The sequence below is a fragment of the Mus musculus genome, chromosome 10 (genome assembly GCF_000001635.26).
Source record: "Mus musculus strain C57BL/6J chromosome 10, GRCm38.p6 C57BL/6J".
Taxonomy (NCBI): Eukaryota; Metazoa; Chordata; class Mammalia; order Rodentia; family Muridae; genus Mus; species Mus musculus.
The window spans coordinates 85,364,557-85,378,706 of record NC_000076.6 but is presented as its reverse complement, the minus strand read 5'-3'; positions in this window follow the sequence as shown (position 1 = coordinate 85,378,706).

Here is a 14,150-nt window from a genome sequence, read left to right as displayed (position 1 = left end):
GCTCGTTACAACTCATTACAGCTTATGCATAAGGAGCGTCTTTACCCACAAGGTCCCTTTTGTACTAAATACTAGTACTTAAAAAATTAATGTGCCTTTGTAACTCTCTTACAAGTCGTTAAGAGTCTAGCTAACCACACTCCTGTCCTGCCTACGGGGCTGGCTCCTCTGTTTGCACTGCTTCTTTGAAACCTTGAACATGCACCTCCATGACAGTTCTTGGCAGTAACTGCTAGCTATAGGCAATATCAGTAGCAACAGCCACTGCTGTAGTTGCCTTTTGCATTTTTCTTTGTGTAACAAAACAGTGTTTATAAATGTTAGACTCAAGGTCATGAAGATCCAGGTTTAAATACTGACAGTGTGGGTTTTTTCAGTTGCATTTCTAACCTATGAATTTGTATTCACTAAATCTATATACATACATATTTCTTTTGTAATACAGGAGGTTGGACTTAGGATCTTGGGCATGCTGATTGGATATGCACTGAGCAATATCTCCACCCCATCTGTTAATTTTTCCTGTTGGGACGATCATAACACCAGCTAACCTGATAGGATTGTGGGGATAGAAGATAAAGCATGTAATAACTTAGTAAAGTACCCAGTGCACTGAAAAGTTCCAACAAACGCAACTGTGGTGGACTGAATGAGAAATGTCCTTAAGAGGTCCATGTATTTGAACACTTGGTAGCACAGTTTGGGGGAGTTTATGGAACCTTTTGACAATAGGGCCTTGATGGAGGAAGTATGTCAGTTGATGGGACTTGAGGGTTTATAGCCTCAGCTCACTCCTGTTCTCTCCCTCCTCCTCCCCTCCCTCCTCCACTTCCTCTGTGCATTTGAAATGAGATCACCTGTGCATGCGTCTGCTTCTGCCCTCTGCCATGATGACATGATGAACAGTGAGCCAAGAACCTTCCTTAAGTGGCTTTTGGCTCTGTGTGTGTGTGTGTGTGTGTGTGTGTGTGTGTGTGTGTGTGTGTGTATGTGTGTGTGTGTGTGTGTGTGTGTGTGTGTGTGTGTGTATGTGTGTGTGTGTGTGTGTATGTGTGTGTGTATGTGTGTGTGTATGTATGTGTGTGTGTGTGCTCACAATGAGCTTCTGCATGTGCCAGTGGAGACTAGACGTCAACGTATTCTTCTCAATTACTCCCCAGCTTATTTTTGAGAGAGGATTTCTCATTAAGTCTAGAGGTCACCAGTTAGCTAGACTGGCTGACCAGTGAGCTCTAGGGAGCTTCCCATCTCTGTCCGGCAACACTGGAGTTATGAATATGTGTCATTGTGCCTGACTTTTCTCTGGGTGCTGGGGATCTGAGCAAGTCTACATGCTTGTGTGGCAGCCAGCTTTCTATTGCTGGTTGTCATAAACTAGAGATAGAATTTCAACCTATAGCTCCTTCTCCACCACACGCATCATCGGTAATTCCCCATGGCTCAGTATTGTCCTTGCCTTACACTTATTTACTTGTTTTATAACACGAATCTTTGTTTTCTCCTAGTTAAGCTTGTCAGTTCTTCCCTTGAAAGGCCGGTACATTTAGAAAGGTCTGCCCTCTTTCCAAGAGTAAAATATTATCCAGTATTTTATATTCTCTGACATTTTCATGCTTAACCTCAAAATATTTAATCCATCCCGATTTCTCCTTACCTTGGCCAACGCTAACACCGCCTGATTTCTAAATCAGACCTCAAATGCCTTCAAAGGATATAGAAGGGACATCTTCAGTTGGAGAATGTATTAGCCAGTCCACTCTTAACTTATAGAATATGTACTTTTGCATATATTGTGCTATGTATTTTATTAGCGTGACTTTATTAAATGTATTAGAGTGACTTAGAGAGTATGGTCCAACTAGTCTAACAATGGCTGTCTACCAGTGGAAGCTCCAAGGATCCAGTTGTTGCTCAGTCCCTGAGGCTGAATGTCTCCTCTGGTCTTCAGCATGCACTGGAATCCTGAAGAAGCAGGCTCTAGTGCCAGGGAAGGGATGGACCCGCCAGCAAGAGTGGGGGCAAGCAGGCAAAGGGCAAATGCTTCCTTCTTCCATGTCCTTTATATAAGCTGCCACCAGATTAAAGGTGAATCTTCCTACTTCAAGTGATTTAATTAAGAAAAATCCCTCACACGTGTATCCAGCCACTTGGGTTTTAGTGAATTTCAGATGTAGTCAAGGTAACTACCAAGAATAGCCATCATAGGAAAGTCGGTCCATTTACTGTTTTATGACATCTGGAACATCACCTGAATTCCTCAGGGGCAATCCTCCAAATGTAAAATAGGAATGCCAGTTCAACTGCCTCATAGGCAAGGTACCTGGCAACTTTCCATCAGAGATAGGAGATACTTGATCCCGATTAGGCCAGAAAAATGAAATCTCGGGTTCTCTCACGTGCTTTCCCCAGCAGGCTACTGTGGGGGTGGGGAGAGCAGTGGTAATCAAGGAAAAAGCATGCCAAAAATTCATTTTCTTTGAAACACCTTTCCAGAGCTTTGTTTGTTGCCACATCCTTTAAACATTTTAAATACCGTCTAGCGAAGTGTTTCAGGCACTATTTCAAAATCGATTATGTTCCCTGTCCTTGAGGACAATGCGTTGCTTCAAGAGGCAAGGCTGTGATTTTAAAGCTCACCAACTCCATTCTTCCGCTCCTTCACTCTTTGCTTAAACATTGTGGCTGAAACCATTAGTCACAAAATAAAGCAATTAACATGTCTCTAAATACACTTCAGGACAAACACAGCAGCCCCACAACCAGAGACTCCATTCTGGTGCTTGTAGGACCTGCCCACAAAGCAGAGAACCAGCCATTGTTTGCTAAATAAATTAGTGGGAGTAGGCCTAGGGACCAGGGAAAGAGGAATAGTTATCGTGTCCATAATAAATGGGGAGAGGCATGCTATGAAATTTTATAGGGAAACCAAAGTCTTTACAATCACAACTTTGATCATTTTTTTGTTTGTTTAACTTATAGAGAATTTTCCATTGTGTGTTCCACAGAACATTAGCCCTACGAAACGGGAAGCAAACAGAATCTTGAAAGCTTGTGAGCCACTGAATACTCTCTCCCATTTTTTGGAGATTCATGGAGAACATTTGCTCCTGGAAGCCCCTGTTTAGGGGGCTGGTGAAATGGCTTAGGGGGTAGAGATGCCAAACCTGACAATTTGAGTTTAGTCTCTAAGATCCACGGGGTAAGAGCAGAAGAAAATTGACTCCCACAAGTTGTTCTTTGGCCTCCACATTCACACTATGGAATGCTCTTCTACACACACACACACACACACACACACACACACACACACACACACACAAGACCATAATGAAAAAGTAAGGTCCCTGTTTATTTTGACAGCTTGGAAACATGTTTTATTAATTAACTCCGTAAGGGTAGAAATAAGGTTTTTTAATATTTTCTTATATTTTCCATCATGTATATATGTGTCTGTCTGCGTGTGGCTTTGTACATGTGAGTACAGTTCAGTGGCTGAGGAAGCCAGAGAGAGCATCAGAGCCCCTGGAGCTGGGGTTACAGGTTGTGAACCATCCCGTGTGGGTGCTGAGAACTAAACCCAGGCCCCCTGAATAGTGGCTCTATACCACTGAGCCTTCTCTCCAGCCCCCCAGAAGTAAGTTCTAATTTGATTACCCACAATAGTAGCTTTGGGGCCTCACAGACTTGCATATTTATTGACTAGATGAAAGAGTGTACTAGCTACCTATTGCTGTATAAAGTATTATCACAAGATTTAGAGCCTTAAAACAGCAAATGTTATCTTACAGGGTGTAAGCACGGAGTAGCTGGACGTCTCCTTCAGAATCCCATGGACTTATAAAACAGGAGGGTTGGCTGAACCGCGGAGTCTTCAAATCTCATTTCAGGAGATCCACTTGAGAGACCACTCAGATAGCTGTTGCTTGGAGGCTTTGATGCCTTGTTATAGGAACAGTCCCCAAGCTGACTACAAGTTCGTAGCAGGGAGAGTATAGGGGACTTTTGGGATAGCATTTGAAATGTAAATGAAGAAAATATCTAATAAAAAATTAAAAAAAAACAATTAAGGCACAGTTCTTGCGGTGATGCATATTTATTGAGAAAACAAATGTTTAAGTGCCTGGCAGCACCCCTTAAAGAGGTCAGAAGTCAGAGGTCAGCCCTTTTAGAATACAACACTTTGACACAGAGCCACTGTTGATGGGCAGTGCAGAAGTCACCTGGAAAGGAAGAGGAAGAATTGGGTCATCTGTGTGACCTCCTGGCTGATTAGCATGAGTCCTCTTTCATGTGCGTCTCAGAGAATGAACTATATGTGGCCAATGGCATAGTTGTACCAAGACTCCGAATTTTGAATGAATGGCGTAAAATGCAGACCCAGTAAGCAAATATTCAGGGTGGAGGTGGTATTGCAGATTTGGAGACACCAAAGAAGATCGCACACTTCTCTTTTGGAGTGCTTAGTAGAATTCAGTGCTTCAGTACCCTAAGAGATCAGGCAGAGTGGAGTGGCATGGTCAGTTAGTAAACTGTGAGGAAAACAAAACATGCCTTGCATGAGAAATTTTAAGAGCTAATGCGCATGTAGCCTGATGCCTTTCTTTCTTCCAACTTCTGGGATTAAGGAACATTAAATTGAGTTGGAGCTTAGGGCCTTTAGCAACACTGAGGACAGGACAAATAAATAGGAGACACAAGGAGAGTGAAAAGCCAGCCTCTGTCATCCAAGACATTGCAATGCAGGAACTGTTTGCCACTACAGAATAACGTGGCTGATATAGTAAGTAGTTCTGCAGTAAATAGCATCACTCAGTGCCCAAGAGTGGAGACTGGTGTACAGAAGTGTGTAGGCAGAGGTAGCAGCTTATCAGTCATGGCTTTGGTTGTGTGTTTGCTGGGTCATCTCTCTTGGTTCCTGTGATGGTTTGTATGTGCTTGGGCCAGGGGGTGACACTACTAGGAGGTATGGCCTTGTTGGAGTGGGTGTGTCACAGTGGTCGTGGGCTATAATGCCCTAGTCCTAGCAGCCTTCAGATAAAGATGTAGAACTCCCAGCTCCTCCTGCACCATGCCTGCCTAGATGCTGTCATGCTCCCACCTTGATGATAATGGACTGAACCTCTGAACCTGTAAGCCTGCCCCAATTAAATGTTGTTAAGAGTTGCCTTGGTCATGGTGTCTGTTCACAGCAGTAAAACCCTAACTAAGACAGTTTCTATGTTACAAAGTTGGCAGTAGCTCTATCCCACCAGTACTTGCTGAAGTCACACAGGGTAGGATTCTGTTGCTTGTGACCCAGAATTCTCCTAATATTAAGTCTGTTTCATCTGACGGGAATCTATTGATCCCAGTATGCTCATTATTCTCCTACCCACAGGCGGTGCAGTCATGTTTAATATTAGAACTCAATAATGAATAAGAGATACTCCTAATCTCAAGTAATTTGCAATCTCATTAGACAAATGATATGCATACAAATGAAGTTGGTCCTGAAAATTAGAATAAACAGGCACATGCCTGTTCTTCACCTACCAGCTTTCAGAAGAAAAAAAAAATCCAGAAAAAAAGCATGGGTATTCATTTTAATTTCTTTGTGCTTCTCATCACTCCCCCCAAGACAAAGTCTTGATTTGAATGATACTTTCTCAACACAGTAATAAGTACCAGTGCCCGGAAGCACTAAGTATTGACTTGTCAAATAACTAAAGGCATGAATTTGATCAAGGGCACAAAGGCTTTCGAGTCAGTGGCCAAGAATTTGAGTCTTGCTCTACCAATTCTTAGCTCCTTGAAGTTTCTTAATTCAGCAATTCACAGCATGGCTACCATCCAAACTTTCACAGGAAGCACTGAAGGAAGTGAGCAGATGCTGTGTGGCTCAGCTTCAGGAAGCATACAGCCAATAGAACATGGTTACCTGGTGTGCACAAGTTCCCCAGAATCTCTGTCATCTTATCTATCACTTTCTATGGACACCGTTGTCTGGCATTTCCATTAGGTTGCATATACTGCTAGGGGCTGGGAACTAACCCTGAGGTGCACGAGCCTTGTGAGAAGTGAAGCTCAGGGAACTGAGTCTGTATGACAGACCAAGTCTGGCCTGGCCATCGTTAAAGCGTAGCAGGGCAGTCCTTTGTGCTTTTCCATAATCTTGAGAGTTCCCCAAGTCCCTCCTCTACAACTTCTTTCAGAGAACAAAACCAGAGGCTCAATGTGGGTGATGCTGTAAGTCAACTGCCCAGAATCCATTTCTTTTTTTTCTCTACTGATAGAGTTTGAGTTTCTTAAGAGTGGAATAGCATGCTACTGTAAGACTCTGTTTCCTAATGTCTCCTGGAACCGGCTGGCCAGGTGACTCACTTCTGGCTAAAGGAGTGCAGAAATGCCTGGGGCATGAGCAAAGAGTTCCTCTATAGCCGTGTAGGTGGGACCTCTGTCTTCTCAGACACTCCCTTGTTTTAGGAGTTCCTAGAACACGTTAGAAAGTCCAGAGGTGAAGTGACGTTCATACACTTGCATGAACCACTCAGGGAGAAAGAAAACATCAATTGGAAGGCTGGAGGACCTAGGAACCTGGTGAGAAGTCATCATATCAGCCCCCCCCTCCCCAAAGCTACTGTTTGACTTTTCAATTGTATGGGAAATTCTAAACATTTTGTATAATAGTGGTCTAATCAACATTGACTCAGACTCTCCTATGAGCAAGGCACTATTCCCCACAGTGAGGATAGGACAGAGAAAGTAGGCACGTAAATTACTTTGGAGGTAGAAGAACAAAACTGAGATAGCAAATGTGCATTGTATGACAGAAAAAGAGAAGCGTAAAGTGTATGGGAGGACAGAGACTGTCAGAGAGTGGGATGCAACGTAAAAGGAGGGATCAGGAACACCTCCAGTAAGGGAGCAAGTCACAGAGGGAAGATGGCTCCAGCTGAGGACCAGCCAGTGTCTAGGCCGGGTGGAAGGATGTGTAATGAGGTTAGAGGAACAGGGAAGAGTCTCAGGTGATGCAGCAAAGGATGAGGCAGGGTGGGAGCAAGAAATGAGGTAGAGAGGACTGTGTAAGGCAGGGACCAGCAAGCTTCTATAATAAGACAACGAATGGTCTGGGCTGCTGTAGCTGCCCAGACAGCTAGAGAGGAGACCTAGGTCATGTATGTACAAATGAGTATGGCTGTGTGCCCAGACTTTATTTACAAAGCAGGTTGGCAGGCAGGGTGACTTGGCTGGAGGGCTGTATCTTGGAGATCTGCTGAGGTTTGGGTAGTGAGCCCTGGTGTGCCAATATTGAAAGGTGGTAGAACCCTTAAGAATCTGAGTGCAAGGTCATTCACAGATGACACTGCCCTTGGAAGAAATGAATGTAGGTCTAGTGGATACTGCTTAGTACTCGTGAGAAAGTTGTTACAAAGGAGCAAGCCGATCATTCCCCATTCTGCTGGCTTCTGTCTGACATGTGATCCTTCGGTGTGCAGTCTACATATGCTACAGCCTGAAAGGCCCTCACCGGAACCAGTGCCAGGCTCTATAGGTTTTCTGCTTGATGTATATAACCCTCTTTTCCTTATAAGTTATCCTGAATCAGTATTTTTGTCATGCCAACAGAAAATGGACTAAGACAAAATGTCTTTAAATGATCAATATAAAGACTTCGTCATTTTCCAGAAGTAATTGGCTAGCTTTTGGAAGACTTGGAGCATAGTGACACGATAGGAATGGCATCCTAAGAGGATCGCTTTGGACATATGAAAGAGAACAGAAAACAAAAACTGGAGAGTGAGTCCACAGTGGAACACAACTGGGGAGGAGGTTAGGGCCACCCCAATATCCAAGGTCATGCCATACAATAGCCAAGGTCATACCATACAAACTATCCCTCTGGCTTCCGACTGCTGAGAGGATACGACATTGTTACTCAAACAATCTACTCAGTCCACCACAGCTCATTCATGGCTAGGGTTAACTACCTCCCTTCCAACCCAAAAGGACGCTGAGCACTCAGCAATCCGATTTACTCAGCAGAACATAAAGAACACAGCATCCAATTGAAAGAGCAGCAGGACTGGGGCAAAAGAATTTTCAAATATGCAACATGCAATTGGTTAAATTGGAACCAATACAGGAAACCAACACACACACACACACACACACACACACACACACACACACACACACACACACACACACATGAACACACACCAGCCAAGCTCAAAGCCAAGTAAATAACTGGAAAAATAAGACCTGGATGGGGTTATTTCGTTGGCTTCATAATAGAGCAAATTCATCACCAATGCTGAAATTTGAGCAAGAGTGGTGGAGTTAATTCCCTCCTGTCTACTGTGAAGATTATGGGGACCTGGGGGTCAAGAATGAGCGAGCTTCTATGGAGAGCAACCATGTCTACTACAGGAGTAGCCAAGACAGAGATGCTTTATGGCCATCTGGTGGAGAACCTGGCTGAGGAGTGAGATGGAAAGAGAAGATTGGCAGACTCCATTTTCATGTTGCAGTTATTGTTGGCAGCTTCCACTGTAGGTGCCATTCATTGCCTTTGTTCTCCCAAGTCTGAAGAGAATGGTCCTCCAGGTGGGTGGACCTTGGACCTGGCCCAGGATGAACTGATGCTAATCATGAAGTCCCCCCTTCCCTGTGTTGGTGTTGTAGCCACAAGGCCGTGGCTGTTCTGCAGCAAGTGCAATAGTTTTTGCAGAGGGATGCAGCCCCTTTGCTGGGCTCTAAAACCCATCACTGGCACATTACACAATCTGCTTCCAGGAAGTCACTGAGTATGGCAGAAAACCTAACAATTCCAAGAACACAGGGGCAAACACATAGGTGAGTAAGAATTTGCTTCTGGAAAGAAACAGTGAGGTCTAGGAGAAGAAACACTCATTCTTAGTTATGTGGTCCATCCACAGTCCTGGAGAGGAAACAGTATCTAATCATATCAAAACCACTTTGGACTGTCCAGGCTGGGATCCCTGCAGCAAACAACAATGAGGCCCTCACCAGGGACCAAACAGTTGGCACCAAATCATAGGGCCTCTCAGTGCACACACAAAACACTTTGGCCTGAGCTGACACAATATTTTAACCCCAAAACTGGTCTCTTTGTGACTGTCAGCTAATAATAGCCCACGATATGTACTGATCACAGTATATGGCAGGCACTGCTCCAGCACACCATAGAGAATTTCATTTCATCCAGCAAATTTGTGCTGGAATAATCACCCCCCCCAGTTACCAATGGGGAGATGGGGGATCATTAAAGTTGAGCAAATTGATAACCATACACAGCTATGAAATTATGAAACCAATATTTTGAATCTAAAGCCAACTCTTTTTCTGGTATGATTTTTCCTCTTCTTCAAGACTCTTATAATTGCCCCATTTTTTGAAAAACATAAATAATAAAAGGACAGGCAGCACTGCAGCTCTGTGGACAGTCTCTGTCGCAACTCTTTTACTCTGCTACTGCAGACAGTACGTAAGTGAGACAGAGAAGCTATGCTCCAGTAAAAGTACTTATAAACTTATAAAAACATCCAGGTGGCTGAGGGTGTGGCTCACTTAGGGGAGTCCAGGCCCAGCATACATGAAGCCTAGAGTTTGATCTCAAGCAACACAGACATCAGGTATGATGGTGCACCAGTTTGATCCTGGCACTGGGGAACTGGAGGCAGGTGGATAGGGAGGTTAAAGTCATCTTCAGGCACATTGTGAACTTCAGGCTGTCCTAAGAGGCATACAACCTCATCTCAAACTAGAACCAAACCAAATAAAATACAATAAAACAGAAACTGAACTGGAGTTTGCTGACCTTCCGTGATAACTCACTCACTTGCTTCTTGCTCTTTCTCTACACCTCCCCAATTGGGTCTATCACATCTGCTACCACAGCACCCACCCCAAGTAAGATACAGAACCCAGGTGAACCCATTTCTTTGTGACAGCAATGAGGGCTCACCTACCAGAAGTCTACTGAAGCCTTCTCTTTGTCAGTTCACTTCTTCTCATTCTTGGATAGAACCTCAGCCTGGGTTACATAGTCTTATCTACATCTGCATGTACATAGAGACATGTGTAGTGATGTTGTCAACTTGCTTGGCTCCAGATACACCTAGAAGATTAGAAAAGCATATGTCTGTGAAGGAATTTTTAGAGAAAATTAGATCATAAGTATTTTTTAATAACCCAGTCAATGGTTTAAACTATTGATGGATTTAAATTGTGGATAGATACTCGGGAATTGATGGTTTTGTGGAGACTGGGGCATGTCTTTGAAGGGCATTCTTGGCCTTCACCCCTTCTTCCATGACTCCTCTTTATGTCCTGGTTTCCACAAGGAACTTTACTCTACCCTTCCTCTGTGATATTTATGCTTTACTACAGGCCTAAAAGCAACAGAGGCAGCCAACCATGGACCTCATGAGACCTTTGATGCTGTGAACCAAAGTCTTTCCTCTCTTCATTTATTTCTTTCATGTGTTTGTAACAGCAACGAAAGAGGTCTATGATCAAAATCTTCATAAGGAAACGATCTGATCAATATATCACCCCTCTGTTTTCTCCCATGTCAGATGGAACTGAGATGGGGGAGGGACAGATTTCAGAGATTTAGCCAAAAGAGCTCCTGTGCAGTACCTATGGATTCATAGTCAGTTATGTGTGGCTAAGCTGTTGCTGCCTTAGGAGAAGAGGATGGAGAGGAGGATGGAGAGGAGGATGGAGAGGAGGAGGGAGAGGAGGAGGGAGAGGAGGAGGGAGAGGAGGAGGGAGAGGAGGAGGGAGAGGAGGAGGGAGAGGAGGAGGGAGAGGAGGAGGGAGAGGAGGAGGGAGAGGAGGAGGGAGAGGAGGAGGGAGAGGAGGAGGTCTTCGAATGATGAGTCAGAGTAGGGGTGGAGAGCTTCTTAGGTAAAGGGAAGCAAATGTGTCAAGTCCTGAGACACGGCATTTTGGCAAGCGTAGCTGGAGCACAAGGAGAAATGGGGAGGGTTTCAGGCTGAGCTTAGAGGAGTTGCCTGGGAGCAGCTATGGACGGCTTTGCAGTTGGTGGTAAGGAGTTTGGATTTTGTGCTGGTTGACACAGCATTTAAAAAAATGACTAGTGGCATGTTATTCATGCATATGGGGTATGTGTGTATGCCACAGTGTACACATGAAAGACAGGGGGCAACTTGTGGACTCTCTTTACCCACTGTAGGATCCAGGGATCAACCCAGGTCTTCAGGCTTGCCTGGTAAATGCCTTTAGTCACCCAGCGATCTCCCCTATCCCCTAAAGTATGGCTTTCTAATTGCAGTATAATGCAGCAGGAAAAACGGTACAAAGGGGACAGTAAGCATTTGGTTGACTTCTTAGAATCAGAGCAACTGCCATCCTGGATCTTAGTCTTCTCCCAACTCTACATCCACACTCTTTGCCACAACAGCTTTCCCGTTTCCGTAAGCACTGACGTCCTCCTGGAATCCGGGCTCTGTGTCTCTGGGCAAGCTCAGACTTGATGAAGCACTTGCTCTTTCCTGCTCATTCAAAGACCTCTCCCGCCCTGCTAGAAGAACGGCACCAGCCAGAGGGAAGAACAAGTCGTCTCATTCAAGGTCATCGTGGTTCAGCCGATAGCCAGTGATGTCATCTGGGAGTGGACCTGTCTAGATGAACAGAGCCTACCAGCTGAAGTCCAGCTCACCACAACCATGTGAGTGAGCCCAGCTCAGCTCAGAATGGCTGAACCAGGCAGACTGGTGATCTGAATATTTACAGTGATATGTCATTGAGGTTTCCTGGATGGCTATTACACGGTCTTACTGTAGCAATGTAGATAACTGATTCATGTCTCAAAGTCAAACTGTTTAAATCTAAACTCCTCTAACCCCAAAGTTAAAGAGCCAGATTGCACTGTGGACGTATTGGTTTCTTCAACGTGAATACTAGACTCCCCCTAGAGTCTTGAAGACTGATCTGTTATTTATCATCTATGTTAATACTTTCTGTCTTAGTTAAGATGTCATATTGCTGTGATGAGACACCACGACCAAAAACAAGTTGGGGAGGAAAGGATTTATTACACTTCTAGCTGATCCACAAAAGCAGTGAGGGCAGGAATTCAAGTAGGGCAGGAACCTGGAGGCAGGAGCTCAATCAGAGGCCATGGAGGGATGCTGCTTACTGGCCTGGTACCCAAGGCTTGCTTAGCCTGCTTTCTTATCAAACCCCAGGACTACCAGCCCCAGGTCCCCCATAAATCACTAATTAAGAAAATGTGGTACAGGCTTACCTATAGCCCAATCTTATGAGGACATTTTTTTTTTTAAATTGAGGTTCCCTCTTCTCAGATGACTTTAGCTTGTGTCAAGTTGGCATTAAACTAGCTAGCATGTTTTGTTGTGTGTTGTGTGTATTTATTATCTATGTCAATACTTTGTGTTGTGTGTGTATACATGCACACATGTGTGCATGTGCACATAGCGTGCAAGGTCTATGTCTAGCCAGGTGTCTTTCTTAGTCACTTCTCTACCTGAGATTTTGTGATAAGTTCACTCACCTGTGGCTCTCAACTTGGCTGGACTGTCAGGCCACCAAGCTTCACACATCCATCTGTCTCTGCAGCCCTAGGGTGACAGCTGCTCACTGCTGTGCCCAGCTTTCTATAGGAGTGGTGTGGAGAAAACTCAGGTTCTTGTATTTAGGCAGCAAACCTTTTTTTTTTTTTTTTTTTTTTAACAACTGAGCCACCTCGCAGCTGCTACTATGTCAATACTCAAAAGCTATTTCCTCTCTGAACCCCAGCTCCTTTATTCATAGAAAGTGTTTAAGAATCATACCTACCCAGCAGGGGTTGTTAGAAGCATCAAACCTGAAAACATGTTGTCAATGTTAAACGCTCCCTGCAGTGTGTATTGATAACCATCAACCTTTGCATGTACGGAGAACACAGCACAGCAGCAAAGGAAATTAAACCATCTCCCGACAGAGTGCCTTAGGGGACAAGTAAAAGGACGGACTTAGGGCCTTGCAGTGACACTGCATTCCTGCTAGGAAACCCGAGCTGTCGCAAAGAAGGACAGCCTTTTACCTGGAACTGTGTTGGTTGTAAATCATTTTCTGGTGACTGATCGAAAAGGAAAGCCAGAAGCTAAGAAACTGTCTGGTTAGTGTCACCCAAGGGACAGAGGGCCAGCAGAAGCTATCCAGTACAAAGAAGCATTGCCCCTGGAGTGTCCTAATTGTCGGGGTCCCTGGGTTATCCATGCTGATCCTGGTGGACCAAGGCGAATCAGGTTGATTCATATCAGATAAGAGTGATCTCTTCTCTTGTTTTCTGGGGTGGGACGACTCTGCCCAGAAAATAGAGAAAGAAAGACCTAGGTGCCACCCCTGCCGCCACTGAAAGTTCAGGTCATTCTTTAGTATCATTATATTTGTGTTTGCCCATGTATGAACATGTGTGTTCATGTGTGCATATGTATGTTTGTGCATCACAATGTTAGGCATTCTTTTCAATCACTCATTACCTGTGTGTCCTTTCTTGGCTCTCAAAGCCCTAACTCTCCACTGCATCCCCAGAATACAAACATGTTGGGCCCCTACTCTTCCTTCCCTGGCCCCGCTTCTCCCTGGTTCTCTACTCACAGCTCAGGGGCAGTGGCCTCCACCTGGTTTCTAACTTCTCCAGTAATCCCAATCCCATAGATACCTTTCAGTTCTTAAAGGCGGACAACCAGGTCAATCTTTAACAACCATGCTCCCAATGGACAAACCCCGAGGCAGAGAAGGTTGCCATGCTCTGTGTGGAACTGTGACCCCAAACTGACTTCCTAGATACATTCGCCCAGATAAACACAGTAAGCTCCAAAAACCTGAAGAGTCCTGCCCGTGCACCTAATGCTGGCCTCAGGCTGATGTGCAAGGTACCTGTGGCTTTGCTATGCTGAGGTGCCCTGTTACCAACACAGGAAATCAATAGCAAGGAGCACAGGAGAGCTTTCTGGAACTGGAGGCTCTCTGCTGGCCTGTATTTTGTATATGCCCTCTTCTGTGGGCATCTGTTTCTAAGGATGCTCTCGTTTTTCCCCATGGCCTATAGGAGAACTCCAGACTAGAGTCCCATCCTCCAAAATTGCATGTGCTCCTGGCAGCCAGCAAGTCTT